At 56.5% G+C, this 17,535-nt stretch overlaps 1 protein-coding gene across 1 annotated transcript in view; it reads right to left on the bottom strand.

The window, feature by feature from the left end:
- Positions 1-776: 776 nt before the first annotated feature.
- Positions 777-17,535, bottom strand: part of TWIST2 (twist family bHLH transcription factor 2) — a 53,020-nt gene continuing 36,261 nt past the window's right edge. The window contains exon 2 of the mRNA XM_068966198.1: positions 777-1,341. The gene's annotated coding sequence lies outside the window, so the exon portion shown is untranslated. The remainder of the gene's footprint in view (positions 1,342-17,535) is intronic.

Genomic DNA, 17,535 nt, shown 5'->3' with positions numbered 1-17,535 from the left:
GTCTCCTTGGCCACAGACTGGAGCCTCCATGGGGCCTCTGCCCCAGGGCTCCCTCCTTACCTGCACACGCAGGCGTCGTACCCTCACCCTCGCCCAGCTGCACAGACCGGGCTTCAGGGGATGGGACAGCTGCGGTGAGCGGGCCAGCTGCCATGGAATTCGTCATCAGGGAGACTGAAGGCACACAGAGCAGACAGTGACCCACCAGGAGATAAATGCAAGTGAGCCCAGAGGCCGTGTCCGGCGGAAGCAAGGAATTCCACCCGGGAAGGCTCTGCCGGGCTGGCCCTGGCTGGCACTGATCTCAGACCGTAGGAGTAGGACATAGGATGGGTGGCTGACGGGGGCCGGGGGTAGCAGACGGGCACATGGAGGGGCTGAGGCCAGCCTTCCCAGACCTGGGCCCGCTGAACATGCTCAACCACATCAACGCTGGTTGTTCTAGGAAGTTCTAGGGTCACGCACAGCCTAACACGTCTCACATCCCTGCTGATCCCCTTTAAAGTGACACGATTGTTATTTTTGCAGCCGGTTCCAAGTTTCTCAGGCCGTGCACATGCTGCAGTGTAGAGAAAAGAGACGGGAGACGGGGGCTGCAGGGACGTCTTTATTGTTCCTGGGAGGGGTGCGGTATACACAGCCACACTGCAATCACTGAGCTTGTTAAAGACATCTCAATAAATAAAACAAATAGGCAACATATACACTGGAACAGAAAATATTAAAAAAAAGGTTAGCTGAGTGAATCACAGAGGAAGAGAAAGGGGAGAGGTGAGGGTTCCAGGCTAACTCGAGACAGCCATGCAGAGGCTGGGGCTGGGGCTGGGGGGTGTAGCTCGAGGTTCCTTTGTTAAGAGCCTTGGTCCAGTTGAAACAGAATGTACAGGAAGGCATTTCTGGTTTATTTTTTAAAAAATATACACTAAAAAAAGGCACTTAAAGGGAAATACAAAATAAAATCCTCGTAAATGTGTTCCTGAATTCAGCGATCTTCAGAATCAATCCCCGCCCCCTCAAAAAATAAAAATAAAAAAAATAGAACCCAGGGTTGGGTCTATGAACACTCTCAAACAGCGGCGAGGATGGCACCGTGAGCTATCCAGCGAGATGGACTGTGAGAAATGGACCGGCGAAATGGACCGTGAGCGCCGTTTCCTGGAGGGGGCGCGTCTTGGGGGCGGAGGCCGCGTGGTCCAGGGGGGCTGCCGCTGGGCCCTTGTCTGGACTCCGTGCGGGAGCGCCGAGATGATGGGGTCGGGGGGCTTCCTGGAGGTCGCTGGGTTTCAGAAGCTGCAGACTCGGACGTTCCCCGATGCCAGTTGTACTCAGCCCCGCAAGAGTCTGGAAGACAAGGCACAGGAATGTTGAGAAGCTGCTGCAGCCCTCGTGTTCCGGGGCCACGTGGCCGTTTCAGCCCGTGGCCTCCCCGCGACAGGACGTGACAGCTGTGAGCTGCTCTGATACCTGCCTGCTCCATCCTCCCAGCAGGAGCTGGACAGTCAGCCGTGGTCAGGTCCACCGGGCACCTGCAGGCCGCTGCCCCCAGGGACCCAAGCCCGGCCCAGAGGGCTCCCTGTGTCCCCACCTCCACACTCTGCTGCCACTCCCAGACCCCAGGGCCGGATGCCCTGCCTCCTGCGCCCACCAGAACCTCGTCCCGCACAGTACCCCGCAGGCCGCTGCCGCCCCACGGAGGAGCTGCCCCTAGGTGGGCTCCCATGGACAAAAGCGGTGCCCCCTGGCAAGGGAAGGGGGTTAGGGTGAGGTCACTGTTGGGGCTGCGGGGTCACGGTGAGAGCAAAGCCAGCCGTGGTGGGGGGCGGGGAGTGAGGATGAAGAGCAACGGGGCAGCCGTGGAGTCGGGGCTGGCAAAGGGAGGTGACTGTTTAAACCCAAGCTTCTTACAAAATGCGCTTATTTATTTACACTGCTTGGGTCTTAGCTGCAGCGCGCGAGCTCAGCAGTGGTGGGTGAGCTTAGTTGCCCCCTGGCCTGGGGGATCTTAGTTTCCCAACCAGGGACCGAAACTGAGTCCCCTGCACTGCAAGGCGGATTCTAAACCAGCGGACCACCAGGTCAGTCCTTAAACCTGTGCTTCTGAAATAACCATACATTCACAGACAGCTGCAAAAAAAATGTATAGGGAGGTCCCACGTATATCTCACTGGGTTCCCCCACTCTTATCACCTTGCACTAGTCAAGTGAGGCGTCTCAACCAGAAGAGGGGCCTGGGCGTGGCTGGCGGGCTGACTCACACTTCACTCGTGCGTGTGTGTGTGTGTGTGTGTGCGCACGCGCGCGTGTGTGTGTGTGTGGTCTGATCCGCTGGGCAGTGGGCAGCAGCAGCAGGGAAGTGCCCCGCCCTCCCCTGGAGCCTGGGCTCCACACTGAGGCCCTGTAGCTCAGGGGGCTCTGGGACCCTTGACTGTATCCAGACAAACCCCTGCAAGCGTGAAGACCCTGCCTCCCTGAACCCCAGCGCCTGGAGACACACACGCACTCCTTTTTTCCAAGTTCTGAGCACTCCAAATATGTCAGTCGTTTAAAGTGGTCCTGGGCAGAAAGTCAAAGGCTGCTCTCTCAGAGAATGTGGTTGTAATTAGATAATTAATAAGGGGGGCAGCTAGAGAAAGCTAAATGGAAGCCTTCCTCCGCGGGAGGAAGTCATTACAACAGGTTTTGATATATGAGCCTCACCAGCCCTCCAAGGGGAAACGGCACCATCCGTGGAAGCCAGGACGGCAGGGCCGCCCTGAGCAGCGTGGGTTTCGGGGTTCGCTCTGCACGCCCGTGGGGCCCGGGGCACAGGCGAGAGCAAGCGGCAGGTTCATTAGTTTTCCTGGCTGAGGCCCCTGGGCCCGCCCCCTTGATGTCACCCTGACCCTGGCCGGGTCTGCTGACGTGGGCGGCGCTCTCAGCCACAAATGTGAGACAGCTGGGGCCCCGACTGCCTCCTGCGTGGGACAGCCACCTGAAATCGTGTGCGTGCGTCCTGCGCACAGCTCAGCCGGCTTCAGTCTGCCCGGTCCAGAAGGGGGGCAGGTGGAGAGGCCAGGCGGCGGCTGGACTGAGAGGGTGGGTGCCCTCCTCTCTCACCCAGGCCAGGCCACAGGGCACTGAGAAGCAGCGGAGGGTCTTACTCCAATCTGTGTCCCAAGCGCTTGACACGGGGAGGGGCGCCCTGAGAGTTCTCCAGAAATAGAAGCAGGTGGGCTTAAGGGGGAAGCGCTCATTCTAGGGTCTTCCATTCACTCACTGATCCCCACCCACACATCCCTCCACCCACGTTCTTCCCTTCCTTCCTCCCTCTCTCCCTCCCGTCCTTTCTTCCTTCTTTCTATCCACCCATCCATCCACCACCATCCACTCACCATCCATTCCTCCATCCACCCACCATCCATCCACCATCCATCCATCTACCATCCACACAACATCCATCCATCCGCCCACCATCCATCCATCCACCCACCATCCACCCACCATCCACCATCCACCCACCATCCATCCATCCACCCACCATCCACCCACCATCCATTCATTCACACGTCCATCTATCCATCCCTCTTTCCAACAGGCACTGGGCGCCTTTCATGTGCCAAGAATGCTGCTAGTTGTTTAAAAAGCCCAGGCATGGATCCAAGAAGTCCATCAAGGGAGAAGAAAGGTGCTGACAAACAACTAGAGCTCAGCGTAGACAACGGCAACATTTTACAGGAAGTGCAGCTAAGACTCTGCAACCAGAAGGAAAGGGACAAAATACCCTGACTTTTGTCAGGGCTGCCAAAAGAGGCTGTCAGAGGGACACTGAAGGGTAGAAGGGGGGTCAGGAGACCAGGAGCTGCTTTCTGAAGTCCAGGGCTGTGGCTGTGGGTCGCAGCACAGAGCAGACGTCCAGGGCCCTGCCCCAGCTCCCACTGCCCCTTCTGAGTGAAAAGTAGAGGCCCCTTCACCTCCATAGACCCCGGCACCCACGGAAAGGGCCAGGCTGCTCTCGCTGCCACAGCTCTTCCTTCCTCCCACTCGCTGCACCTAAAACAAAGACCCTCAACTCCTGGGCTCCCACGGACGCTGGGGTGGGGGTGGGGGTGCCAGGGGAGATGGCAGGAATGGGCCCAGTGGCGGAAACGCTGACAGCTGCCCCCCACCCTGGCGGGTCTCACCCAGTCTGTGCAGGTCGGTCCTCCTGCCTCTGGGGTCTGTCTAGCACTGCCCTTCAGCTGGGGCCCTCTGGCCCCTCACCGAGCCTGGACCCAGCCTCTGACCATCTGAACACAGCTCCCAAGAGCGGTTTGGAGGGAGAGAACCAACAAAATGCACCATCAATACAGGTAGAAAACAAATGACGATTCATAACAGGGGACTGAGGGCCATAGAGTGGAAACGGCCTTGCTGAGCAACACACACACACGCACACATGCACGCACATGCACGCACACTCACACACATGCACACACGCACACACGCACGCACGCACACACACATGCACACACGCACACACATGCACACACACACAGCCCCATGAACAGGGACCAAACCCTCAAGCAAGCGGAAGGTATCACCTCGGGAGAAGCCAGCAGTGCGTGTGGAGATGAAACAGGGACTCTCTGCTTTGAAAGAGAAGGAGCAACAGGAGACAAGGGAAGAGCTCCAGGAAATCACGGAAAGAATAGAAGCAAAATAGCAAAACAGACACTGCCGAGAAACCATTCCTAAACTGGAGACTGACCCCTGGAGTCTCCCAGCATCTCAGCCAAAAGACGAGGCGTGTGCAAAGGAGGGAGCGGACGCAATCACACACGAGATCCAGAGGGGAGGGTCCCGCGCTCAGGAAAGACCGGGGGCGTCAGGTTAGAAGGAACACCCAGCTCTGGGAAGGACACCGAACGAGACAAGCAACCGAGCCCCAGCACACAGAAAGTTCTGGATCCTAAGACTGGAGAGAAGCTCCCACAGGCCTCCAGACGCACGGAGGCCTGGCCGGCTGGGGGGACGGCCCCCTCTCCCACAGGCCTCCAGACAGAAGATCTGGCCGGCCAGGGGTGATGGCCCCCGTGCTCACACCACTTGCTAACTGACCATCCCAGGACGCCCAGAGGTTGGATGGAGAAGGGTGGGGTCCCTGGAGCTGCTCCCCGAGAATCTGCAGACCCCCAGGAAGGAAAAGAAACCTGAGGCACTGAAGTCCTCAGCAAGCGCCCCTCTCGGATGCCACTTCCGGGAAACACTGCCAGGAAACTCCTCTCATCCAGATGAAGAGCAGCCTGGGCTCTGTCTCCACAGGCACAGTGACAACTGGCCCGACAGTCTCCCCACTGCAAACCAGAAAGGCAGACAAGATGCTGTGTGCAACGCTCTTATAATCCCGGGAGGGCTGGGCACCACCTTTTCTCCAGCCAGGTCCCTAGGGTCTAGTGTGGCACCTGGCATGCGGTAGGTGCTCAATAAATACCTGCTGAAAAGGGGCTCCAGTGAAGAAATCGGACTGACAGCAGAGGAGACGGTCATCCAGGTGTGGTGCTGCTCAGCCACTCAGCCATGTCCGACTCTTGGCGACCCCATGGACCGCAGCACGCCAGGCCTCCCTGTCCATCGCCAACTCCAGAGTCTACCCAATCTCATGTCCATTGAGTCGGTGATCCCATCCAACCATCTCGTCCTCTGTCGTCCCCTTCTCTTTACGCCTTCAATCTGTCCCAGCATCAGGGTCTTTTCAAGTGAGTCAGCTCTTCGCCATCAGGTGGCCAAAGTATTGGAGTTTCTGCTTCAGCATCACTCCTTCTGATAAATATTCAGGACTGATTTCCTTTCAGATCGACTGGTTTGATCTCCTTCCCGTCCAAGAGACTCTCAAGAGTCTTCCCCAGTGCCACAGTTTGAAAGCCCAGGTATGTCGGTCGCCCAGGTGTGACATTCCGTGCTCCGTGCAGCGCCCTCCCGACATAAAGCGCTCGGACTCCCGAGCATCCTAAGCATCTCTCCTCCAGACCAGCCTCGGTGGCACCAGCACACGGAAGCCTGTGAGAAGTGCAGAGGGCAGGCCTCACCCCAAGCCGAGGACTCAGCATCTGCACTCAGGCAAAATTGCTGCTCTTTGGAGAGAGTCTCGAGCACAGAGAACTGGGTGTGGGGTGCCCAGCCCCTATCACCTGCATCCCTATTCAGAGATTAGACCACGGTTGGGATGGGCAGAGGCGTGCCAGGGGCACATGGCTGGGTGGAGAGCAAGAACTTGGGCATCACGATGCTCCCTGTTGGGGGTGGGGCCCACTGTGGGCAGCCAGGCCTCGAGGTTGTGCCCACCGCTGAAATCCTGCCTGAGAGTTCCAGACCCAGAGAAGCCCGGGGCCCACCCACGACACCCAGTGGACATAGCCATGCAGCCAACCTGTGTCCAGCAGTGTCTGTACCTCGATGATCACCCACCTGAACAGGCGGGCAGCAGGGGTGCCAGTGACAGGCCCCCGTGGGAGTCTGAGGGTCACCCACTGATCTGGCCGGGTTCTCTTCTTCCCGCTGGGTAAGGCCTCTAAGAGACCCTGGGGCCCCGGGTGCAGCAGGCTCTGCACACCTCCTTGCCTGCTCCTGGCCAGACTGGGATGGGCAGGGTCAATGCCCAGGGCCGCGTGTCCGCCCCAAGGCCGTCTCTGTGACACGTTTGTCCAGGGATGAGAGGAGACAGGGGCTCTGCTTCCACGAGCGAGAATGGGAAGCCGGGGCTCCAGACACCGAGCTCCTACCTGGCCTGGCTAACAGGAAAGCGGGCAGGCGGTAAACAGCACCGCCCCTTTGGGGGCGGGGCCGAGGCCCGCAGGGACGGGGTGGGCTCCCCTGGACCATCGGAGAGGCCGGGGTCCGGCAGCCCTTGTTGGGTGCTGGGCGGGCGAGGGTGGCTCAGAGGCGGGGCGTCCTGCCTTTCGGGCCCCGTCCTCCTTGCGACCTCTGGGCACCTCTCCTGGCTGGAAGGCCAGTGGGGCGGAAGCGTAGAGAAACGGCCTTGCCGAATGACAAAACGGACCTGATCCCGCGGCTGCTTGGGAACCCACGCCTAGCAGGCCAGGAACGGCCGGAAGCCACTCTCTGCAGGTCCGCCGCTATTAACGCCTCGACTTTCAGAGACGCTTAAGGACACATTCCTGTGAGATGATGGTGGGCCAAGGAGGAGCAAAGCAAAGCCTGCCTCCTCTCCCAGCAAGTGGAAATCGAAAAGCACCCGGCCTGTGAGAGCATCGCGCTGTTACCAGCTTCCCCTGAACGCATCCCGCTCCCTCTCCCTGTCCTCCTTGCCCTTTAAGGGGCTGTAAGTGGCCCCTGAACCAGGCAGTGGCTCTAAGAGGCAGGACTGGTCTCTCTCTGCAGGCCCCTGGGCGCTTTGTCAGAGAGGGGGACAGAGGCCGTGGCCACGTGAGTCTCCTTAGCCCAGCCATCAGCCACTTGGCAGTATACGGGGCCAGAGCTAAGACCCCAAGTTTCTCTGCTGGGGGCCGGCCCATCCCCCCTGGACAGGCCTGCTCACTCTGGATTTGCTGGGTTGGCGGGATCCCCTGACCACACCTCGAAGCTCTTAGGACTCCTGGCAGGAATAGGGGCTTCTACTCCTCTGCAGAGAAGCTCGGGCCCTGGCCACTCTGCTCAGCTCTGCTGGGACCACAAAGATTCCAGGATCTGTATGTCCAGCTCCAGAGTGACACTCAGGACCGCCGCTCTGACCCCGGCGCAGGCTGTGGGCTCCAGACGGACCGTGCCCGTCTGTGCTGGTGGCCTCGGACCCTCCGGGGGCTCTCTGTCCCCTCAGCCTCCCAGACAAGCCCCCAGCTTGCAGGCCCCATTTGCCTGGGGCCCCTGCCCTGCTCAGGGTCTGGGGTCAGTGGGAGGGTGAGGAGGGGTGAGGGCCTGTCTCTCCAAACTCTGGGGCTCAGACGACTGAGCCCAGCCCGTCCACCACCCGTGAGAAAGAGGACTGCCCTCTGGGATGGCCGCATTTGTGATGCCAGGGCTCTTCTATGGCGCCCTGGTGGCTTGCAGGCGAGCTGTTGGCCTTGCTCCTGCAGGCAGCGGGAACTTCACGTCCACTTAGAACCGGAGCTGGCGTATGCTCTCTCTCTCTGTCTCTCCCCTCATCCTCTCCCTGGACTTGGCCTCAGTGACTCAGGCTGACTGCGTCTGGAGTGGCCTGTCTGCCAAGGGGAGATCGCCCTGAGAACAGGCTGAGGAGGGGGCGAGCTTGCCTCTGGGAGCCCCGGCAGCTCCCTCCCGCTGGCTGCTTCCCAGCGTCCAGGCCTGGAGAGGCCCACCCTGTGGAGCCCACCCCGGCGGCCCGCGCCTCCGCAGGGCCAGCCCGGCTCCCCCGGGGGCTACAGCAGGAAGGCCCCAGGTCCCCGCCGACCCACCCCCAGCACTACCCCGTGCAGCCTGCCTCCGAGGGAGGCTGTCCCATTTCTTCTCCATGAGTCACGAGACGCTGCCAAGGGTCCTCCCATGTTTCAGAGACAGACAGAGAGTAAGTCAGCAGACAAGGAGGGTGCAGTCTCTTCCTGGTACACGGCCTCCCGACCTGGAACTACTTTAACCAGTAAACCAGCGTTTCTTCAGATGCCACCGCATCCAGCTTCCACATAAAACTCCCGAGTGGAAGAGACGGGACCACACACCCACCCTGCAGGCGCCCCCTTTCAGCCTGGAAGTGCAGCAAGTGCCTTTAGAGGCAAGTCTTCCAGGGGCATCATTTCAGAGGTGACTAGAAGGAGCCTGGGGGTGACTTACCCCAGGTCACCGGGCCGGTGTGAAATCACCCGCAGAACTCGGGTCAGCTAAGCCCTGGGTCAGAAACCCTCCCCCACCCACAGCCAACTTCATTCCCAAGACACCCTTCACTCGGGTCCAAACCTGGGGGTACCGACTTAACAAATGTCCTTACGTGTTTGACAAGTGAGTGTGTGGACACACAAGCGTCCTCATGACGGCGGCACCAGCTTGAGAGAACATTAATTGAAGGTTCTGACGCCACGTGTTCTGCTGGCACTGCTGAGTGACGGCCAGCGGCACCTGGTCCCTGCTTCCAGCCAGCTCACAGTTCACTTGGGGACAGACATTATCACAAACTGCAGTGGGCTCTAATGAAGGCATAAAGAAGGCACATAAAGGTCTCCGATTATTTCAGTGAGAGTCGCTCAGTCATGTCCGACTGTGTGTGGCCCGCCAGGCTCCCCTGTCCATGGGATTCTCCAGGCAAGAACACTGGAGTGGGTTGCCATGCCCTCCTCCAGGGGATCTTCCCAACCCGGGGATCAAACCCAGGTCTCCTGCCTTGCAGGCAGATTCTTTACTGTTTGAGCTACCCATGAAGCCCTCACTTTAAAAATCCCAGATCCCAGAAGTCGCTCAGTCGTGACCGACTCTTTGCGATCCCATAGACGGTAGCCTACTAGGCTCCTCTGTCCATGGGATTTTCCAGCCAATAGTACTGGAGTGGACTGCCATTTCTTTCTCCAGGGGATCTTCCCAACCCAGGGCTTGAACCCGGGTCTCCCGCATTGTAGACAGACGCTTTACCGTCTGAGCCACCAGGGAAGTACAAACATATAAATATCAATGATTATACAAAAATGTAAGAAATGTTGGGGTTTCCCAGGTGGCGCTAGCAGTAAAGAACCCACCTACCAGTGCAGGAGACATAAGGGACCTGGGTTTGATCCCTGAAAGGGAAGATCCCCTGGAGGAGGGTGTGGCAACAACTCCAGTATTCTTGCCTGGAGAATCCTACAGAGGAGCCTGGTGGGCTACAGTCCACAGGGTTGCAAAGAGTCAGACACGGATGAAGTCACTGAACATATATGCACATGAGAAATGTTGTAACAGAAGTAAACCTATAAAGACACATCGTGAAAGCACAGAGAAAGCAAAGGTTAAGTTTCCAGGCTTTGGGGAGCTCTTCAGAGAGTCAGGGGCTGGCGCTGGGTCTTCAGGAAGCCTGGTCTCAGGCAGGAAGGGGGAGAGTCTTGCGGGGGGAGGCAAGGGCACACAGGCACAGACAGGTGGGCTGGAGGGTGGGCAGGACCGGGGGAGATGGAAAGGCAGCTCTGGGGGTCAGAGGTGGGCAGGACCCCACGGGGCAGCGGGCAGGGAGTGGACAGGGAGGAGCACCCTGCAAGACGAGCTGGGCTTTCCAGAGATGGTGGTGGGGAGGCCCCAAGGAGGCCTGGTGGGGAAGAAGCCCGGCAGGGCCCCTGCTGCCATCCAGGAGGAGGGGGCCGAGGACCCCAGGGAGACCCAGCAGCTGCAGAGAGTCAGCCAGAGGTGAGGCAGCCGGGCAACAGAGCAGGCCCCAGGAGGAGCCGTGATCTCAGGAACTAAACGGGGGTCAGGGGAGAAGGCGCCTTTGTGGGGAAACAAGACTAGGTCTGTTTCCTAGTCTTGTGAGTGGCGGGTGGTCTCAGGATTCCCTGAAGGTCAAGTTCAGCCAGCAGGATGTGCGGCTCTGGCCCCAGGAGAGGGCTGGGGGCCTCAGACTTGGGAGCAAGACCCTCCCCTTGGAAGTGATGAGGCACCCTGCTTTGCCAGGATTTGAACCCAGGCCTCTGGATCCCAAACCAAGCATCCTTCTCCATTCCTGTGCACCCTGTTGGGGACAGAACCAGGGGACACGGGCCTTTGGGGTCACATGTTCAGGGAATGTGTGGGGCTGAGCTTGAATCTTCTGTAAGAAGTCTTTGCAAGAAGACTCTTCGAGTCCCTTGGACTGCAAAGAGATCCAACTGGTCCATCCTAAAGGAAATCATCCCTGAATATTCATTGGAAGGACTGATGCTGAAGCTGAAGCTCCAATACTTTGGCCACCTGATGTGAACAGCTGACTCATTTGAAAAGACCCTGATGCTGGGAAAGACTGAAGGCAGGAGGAGAACGGACGACAGAGGATGAGATGGTGAGGATGGCATCACCAACTCAATGGACATGAGTTTGAGCAAGCTCCGGGAGCTGGTGATGGACGGGGAGGCCTGGCGTGCTGCAGTTCATGGGGTCGTCCAGAGTCTGTGTGCGCAGCTGGCCAGCAGTGCCCCCTCCTGGCGGGAGGACCACATCGCAGCAGAAAGCTAAGATTTTCACCCGGCCCTCGGGGTCCCCAGGTGAGCGGGGCTGGCTGGGAGCAGTCTTCTGCATGTTGGAAGGAACAGGGCGTGCCCGGAGCTGGCTCTCCACAGGCGATTCTGCTCTCGTTCCCACATCGTCCACGTTAACACACCGTGTGAACCGCTGGGGTCAGAGCAGAGGAGCCAGAGCTGGGGAGGAAACCGAGAACCCCGCTGTTTGAAGGGGCCGCCGCCCCATCCCTTTCAGGGGAGCACGGCCTGGAAAACGCTAAAGAACACTTCCCATGAATGATGAAAATGGGGGACAGAAAACTGTTTCCAGGAACACGTCGGCTGTGATGACGACCTCTCCCTGACTACTGCTGGCCTTCAGTTCCCAAACGAATCTCAGAAGAGCAGGCAATTTTTAAAACGCAAAATGGTTTACAGAGAAATAGCTTCACCTTGATTTATTTTACCGGACACTCTTTCTTCCAACCACCAAGAAAAAACCTGCTACGTTTGAAACATTATGTGCACAGGCGTGCAAACCCAGGAAGAAACAAAACCTTGGTAAGCGGCAGGAAAACTCCTACTGTGACCCGGTCCCCAGGCGCCCCGTCTCTGGCAGCCCTGAGTCTGGCGATTGATGTGGACAAACCGACAGCTCACAGGGGCTCCTCGCAGGAGGGTGTCCTTCTGGGCATGGGGATACCCCAGGTGCTGGGGAGAAGCCGGGGGCTTGGCCAACCCACCCCTTCTGCTTCACAACCCCTGGACTTGGGTGCTCTGAGCCCACTTCCTATTCTCAAGCTTTAGCACCACCTGAATATAACCGATCTTTGCTGGGAAACATCATACTTAGAAATCAACCAGGGATTTTCCTGCTAATCCTACAGTTAAGACACCTCGCTTCCACTGCAGGGACCAGGGGGCACAGGTTCAATCCCTGGTCAGGAACTAAGATCCTGCATGCCTCTGGGCACAGCCATAAAAGACAGAGAGAAAGACAGGACAGAAATGAACGGGTCCTCACTTAAGCGCAAAAGGCCCTCAGGCGTTTGGGTAAGATGAGCTCAGAGAAGCAGGGCAGGGTGAGTGAGCGACCCCGGGCCGGACCGGCCAGGTGGCTGTGAGCAGTCAGCACTGCCCTCCGGGTGGAGGCCAGGCCTGGGGTCCAGAGGAAAGGTGTGCATGGTGACAGCCCCTCCTGCAGAGCCCGGTCCCCGGCCCCCGGTGGTCACTAACTGACCGAAAGACACCTGCCTGCTGGGCCTGCAGGACAGGTGTTCATGTGTCTCAGGGCAAATGCAGAGAGCAGTGCAGACACTGGGGACTGGGGGCCAGGACGGGCCGCTCTGCCCTGGCAGCCCCCAGGCCCCAGGCCCGTGGCTCCCACCCTGTCTTATCCCTTGGCCTCCACATGCTGCTCATGACCATGGCCTCCTGCTGGCAGGGAAGCCGACACCCTCGCTTGTACAGACACTCGAGTTCCTGGTAGCAAGGAAGTGGGGTCCTCGGGGTGTTAACAGGGGGCTCTGCTGTCAGCTGAGGAGGACCAGCCGGGGGTCTCAGCCCTCCAGATGTGTGTGTGTGTGTGTGTGTGTGTGTGTGTGTGTGTGTGATTGTGAGTCGCTCAGTCCTGTCCAACTCTTTGTAACTATACAGTCCATGGAATTCTCCAGGCCAGAACACTGGAATGGGTAACCTATCCCTTCTCCAGGGGATCTTCCCAACCCACGGATTCAACCCAGGTCTCCCGCATTGCAGGCGGATTCTTCACCAGCTGAGCCACAAGGGAAGCCCAAGAATACTGGAGTGGGTAGCCTATCCCTTCTCCAGGGGATCTTCCCAACCCAGGGATTGAACCCAGGTCTCCTGCACTGCAGGCGGATTCTTCACCAGCTGAGCCACAAGGGAAGCCCAAGAATACTGGAGTGGGTAGCCTATCCCTTCTCCAGGGGATCTTCCCAACCCAGGGATTGAACCCAGGTCTCCTGCACTGCAGGCGGATTCTTCACCAGCTGAGCTATCAGTCATGGTTACCCTGCTGATCTTCAAAGAACCTGGAGCTGCTGCTGCCTCTGGGAAATGTGTTAGATAATTTCTCCAAAACAAAGTCATCCACCACTCTCCTTCCAACAAAGAGCACAATCCCCAACAATCAGGTTTTGAGATTCAAACTTCTAATTTCACAATACACAAGTTTAAGGGCTCTTTTGTCTGCTGAACAGACAAAGGTCCACTGAACCTGGAAGGACTTGTGCGTGTGGGCGACAGACTCTTTAAATCCAATGATTGCTGGTATACCATGCTGTGATGATTTCAGTTGGCCAGCAAAGTGATTCAGTGATACACAGATATATTCAGTCTTTCTCAGATTCTTTTCCATTACAGGTTCTTACAAGACACTGAGTCTAGTTCCCTGGGCTATACAGTGGGCCCTTGCGGATTGTGGATTTCACGTATACATGTTAATATATGCCTGTGTGTATCTGTTAATCCCAAACTCCTAACTTACCCCACCCTACTTTTCCCTTTGGTAACCAAAAGGTGGCTTTCCATGTCTATGAGTCTGCTTCTCTTTTGGAAATAAATTTATTTGTATCATTTTTTTTTCAGATTCCACAGTAAGTGCTATCATGTGGTACTAGTCATTGTCTGACTTACTTCCCTGAGTGTGAGACTCTTACTAGGCCACTGGTAACTGCCCGCTGCTGACTGTCACTGAGGGGCTGAGCAGTCCAGTCTGGGAAGGGTGGGTTCTCGGGGACTGATGCCGGGAGGGGGCCCTTCTCGGCCTTGGCTTCCACGAGATAGTTCTGGGTCACGCCCTTGTCCCGGACAGCTCGTGGCCCCTGGGGCCAAGGATGGAGACACAGAAATATGCTCATTATTGCTCAATTTTTAAAAATTCAATTTTCCTGGACTGAAATCCCACATTTATAAATTACAGAAGACTCAAATCCTACGGAATAGACTGTGTTTTTTAAATATTTTGGAATAGGAAAAAAAAGAAAACCCTGAATTATTCTGTATTTTCCTACCCAGTGTCTTTCCATAGAAAGTGACAGGAATGAGAAGTGACCGCCAGGTCCACACACTTCTGCCATCAGAACTCAGTGGCACAGCCCATCCTAGGCCATGCGGTGACCCAGTGGCCCCTCTTTTTTAAAGGCTTCGTGGAACGGCTGGCTCTTCAGAGACTCTTCCTAAGCTGAGGGCTGTGGCGGTGAAGCATTTGAAAATAAATGAAACCCCTTCCTGGATGCCCTGACAGGGAGGCGCTGACCTCTGCCCAGGGGATGTGACCAGGCTTGACCTGAGGACGTCCTGCAAGGCTGGGGCCGGGGGTCTGTGAGCCTGCAGCCTGGTCCTGTCTCGCTCATCTACAGCACGGGCTGCTTCTATCTATCTGTCCAGGTGCGTGCACACCTGCTATATGATGGATGCCCACTTTGTGTCTGTGGGGAACATTAATGAATGAGCTGGCTGGCATTCCAGGGACGGAGCCCCATTTCAGGTCACACGCACCAGCTCCCCTGGATTCAGAAAGATCATACGGCACAGGCTGAGCAACTCGAGTGGCCAGGTTGGATGGTACAAATACAAATAGATGTTTCTCTGAAATGCAACCGCATATATCAAAGATCTATCGTGCACAGACCTAGCAGGTGGAGTGGACCGGGCGGGGAGCAGGCCTTCGGCACCTGGATCGCACGTGAATTTGTGTGTGCACACACGCTGCCATGGTCCACCTACCTGTGTACATACGCACGGGGCACACATATACCAACACCACACACACATATGTACACGTACCGCCACGCTCCTCTCTCAGAGGGCTCACCTCTGCCCCAAGTCTGCTGCTGACTTAGCGGTTTGGGGGTTGAGATCATGCACTCACGTTGCTCCTAACGGCCCACCGCACAGATGTTGGCAGTAGTTCAGGGCCAGCTTCAATCAGACCCAGCTACTCCCCTGGGTGTGATGGCTCAGGGTGCCTCCACAGCTCCTCCGCTGAGGCCAGGAGCCCTGGGGTGGCCGGGCATGGCCAGCAGATGGAGAAGGGGCAACTCTGCGCCCTGGAGTCTCTGCCCAAGGAGGACACCGGATGCCCTCTTCTTAAAAGTACCTCTCTGATCACTCATGCTAACACTTCCCGTCTCTTCCTTTCTGGTCGAGTTAGCCTGACAGTCACTCGTGGGAATCACAGATGTCCATGTGCCACACAGACCTGTGTACTTGCCCAGTATTCCTCTGGAGTCTTTCATTGATTGCAACCATATTCCTGAGTTTGCAAGCCAGAAAAGACTACTTTTATTAGAAAGACAGCAGTGGCAAGACCCAGAGATAGGGGATGAGACTGCAGAGTTAGGGTCAAATCAGAGTAGGTCAGTCTCTGAAAGTGTGATCTCACGTTTATGAATAAACCAAAGGCTGCTGCTCCTTAAAGGGAGTCACTCTTCCATAGTCACCCACTTTTAACGCGTTTATTTGCCATTCGGACTCCAGCCTAACATTCTACAGTAATTTCTTTTGCCGAGACAGACCCATGAATAAGGAAAGCGGTGTGTATGTCAGTGTTTATAAAGGAACTCAGCTTCCACTTTGAGTCTTAGACCCAGCAATCCACCTTCCCCTCTAGACGCTCTTTAATCAAGCTTTGTCAATAAATAGATGCGATGCAGATGTTCTGTGCAGTTTTAAAGAATTCAGGTTGAATCCACTTTAAAATAAAACACTACCGAGCCATCACGTACAGAGGAGAGACGTGAAGAGACTGCAGAAAGCTTTAACAAAACCCGAAATGGAGGCAGAGAATCAGTGAATACACCTTGAACCAGAAACAAAAATTTGAATAATGCTTAGCGAAAGCACAGAAAGACCGAAACACTTTCAACCTCTAACAGGAGTTACTTCAAGGAAATCTGGGGTCTCACATTCGGTAAACAAAGAAAGGAAGCCGTGGTTACATTCTGAAAAAGCTTTACGATTTGTTAAGAACTTGAGTGAAAAGTGCCCTCTTTAGAAATGGAGCTGCCCTCCCAAATGAATCTGAAACGAGTTCATTTAGACAGTTTTCCCAAGCACACACCCACTTCACAAAGTACAGTGAACACGTCTAAGGCTTCAGAACACGAGGGACCAACCCCTGCGCTGTCGAACTGTCTTCCCTCGCGTCACGGGGCGGCTCCAGTCGGGGCGAGGACGGTGAGGCTGCAGTCACAGACACGCGCCGCCTTTCCCGGGGCGACGCCGGGCCTTGGTCTGGTCTTCCTGCTCCTCCAGGCTGGCTGGGACTCAACACACAGCCACTCAGGACTCAGGCTGGTAGAGTCTCCGCTGTCTCGAAGCTGCCCCATGGGGGCGCACAGCCCCCCAGGCACTCGGGACGGCGGCGGACAGACCCGAAGCTGCCCACACTGACTGCTGCACACGTCCACCCGACACGCCACCCCCACTTCCGCCAGGAGCCCCCCGGCTGGTGCCAGTCACCTGGCCCGGTCTGACCGCAGGCTCTGAGGAGTGAAGCTGTGGGGGTGCCGCTGAGTCCACCCCAAGGGCCAAGGCAAGGTTTTAAACAAAGGCTTCTCCAAAACACAAACGGTAATTTGCAGACAGTCACTTGGGAGACCATCTGATTGTCTGATTACACCATGTGTGTGCTAGCCACTCAGTTGTGTCCAGCTCTTTGGGACCCCATGGACTGCAGCCCACCAGGGCTCCTCTGTCCATGGGATTTTCCAGGCAAGAATACCAGAGCGGATTGCCACTTCCTTCTCCAGGGGTTCTTCCTGACCCAGGGACTGAACCCAGGTCTCCTGCATCGCAGACAGATTCTTTACCAGCTGAGCTACAGGGAAGCCCCTGATTAGACGACTTTCTCTAAATGTGAGCCTCAGAGTCCTGAAGGTTCCAAGTGGCAGAATCATGCCCAAATCGTGCCTATGAGGGCAAAGGTGCAGAGAGCCAGACACTGGATAAATGTGTGAAAGAACGCAACTTTTAGAAAACAGTCACTGAGGTCAGCCAAGCTGGAATCAAGATTGCCGGGAAAAATATAAACAACCTCCAATATGCAAATGACACCACCCTCATGGCAGAAAGCAAAGAGGAAGTAAAGAGCCTTTTGATGAGGGTGAAAGAGGAGAGTGAAAAAACGGACTTAAAACTCACTGTTCAAAAAACTAAGATTGTTGCATCTGGTCCCATCATTTCATGGCAAATAGATGGGAAAAAAATGGAAACAGTGACAGACTTTATTTTCTTGGGCTCCAAAATCACTGCAGATGGTTACTGCAGCCATGAAATTACGGTGTATTAAAAGACAGAGACATTGCCGACAAAGGTCCATCTAGTCAAAGCTATGGTTTTTCACCTGGAGAATACCCAGGGACTGAGGAGCCTGGTGGGCTGCAGTCTGTGGGGTCGCAAAGAGTTGGACACGACTGGGCAACTAAGCACA

The sequence above is a fragment of the Capricornis sumatraensis genome, chromosome 2 (genome assembly GCF_032405125.1).
Source record: "Capricornis sumatraensis isolate serow.1 chromosome 2, serow.2, whole genome shotgun sequence".
In the NCBI taxonomy this organism is placed as follows: Eukaryota; Metazoa; Chordata; class Mammalia; order Artiodactyla; family Bovidae; genus Capricornis; species Capricornis sumatraensis.
This window is presented reverse-complemented; position numbering and strand designations above follow the sequence as displayed.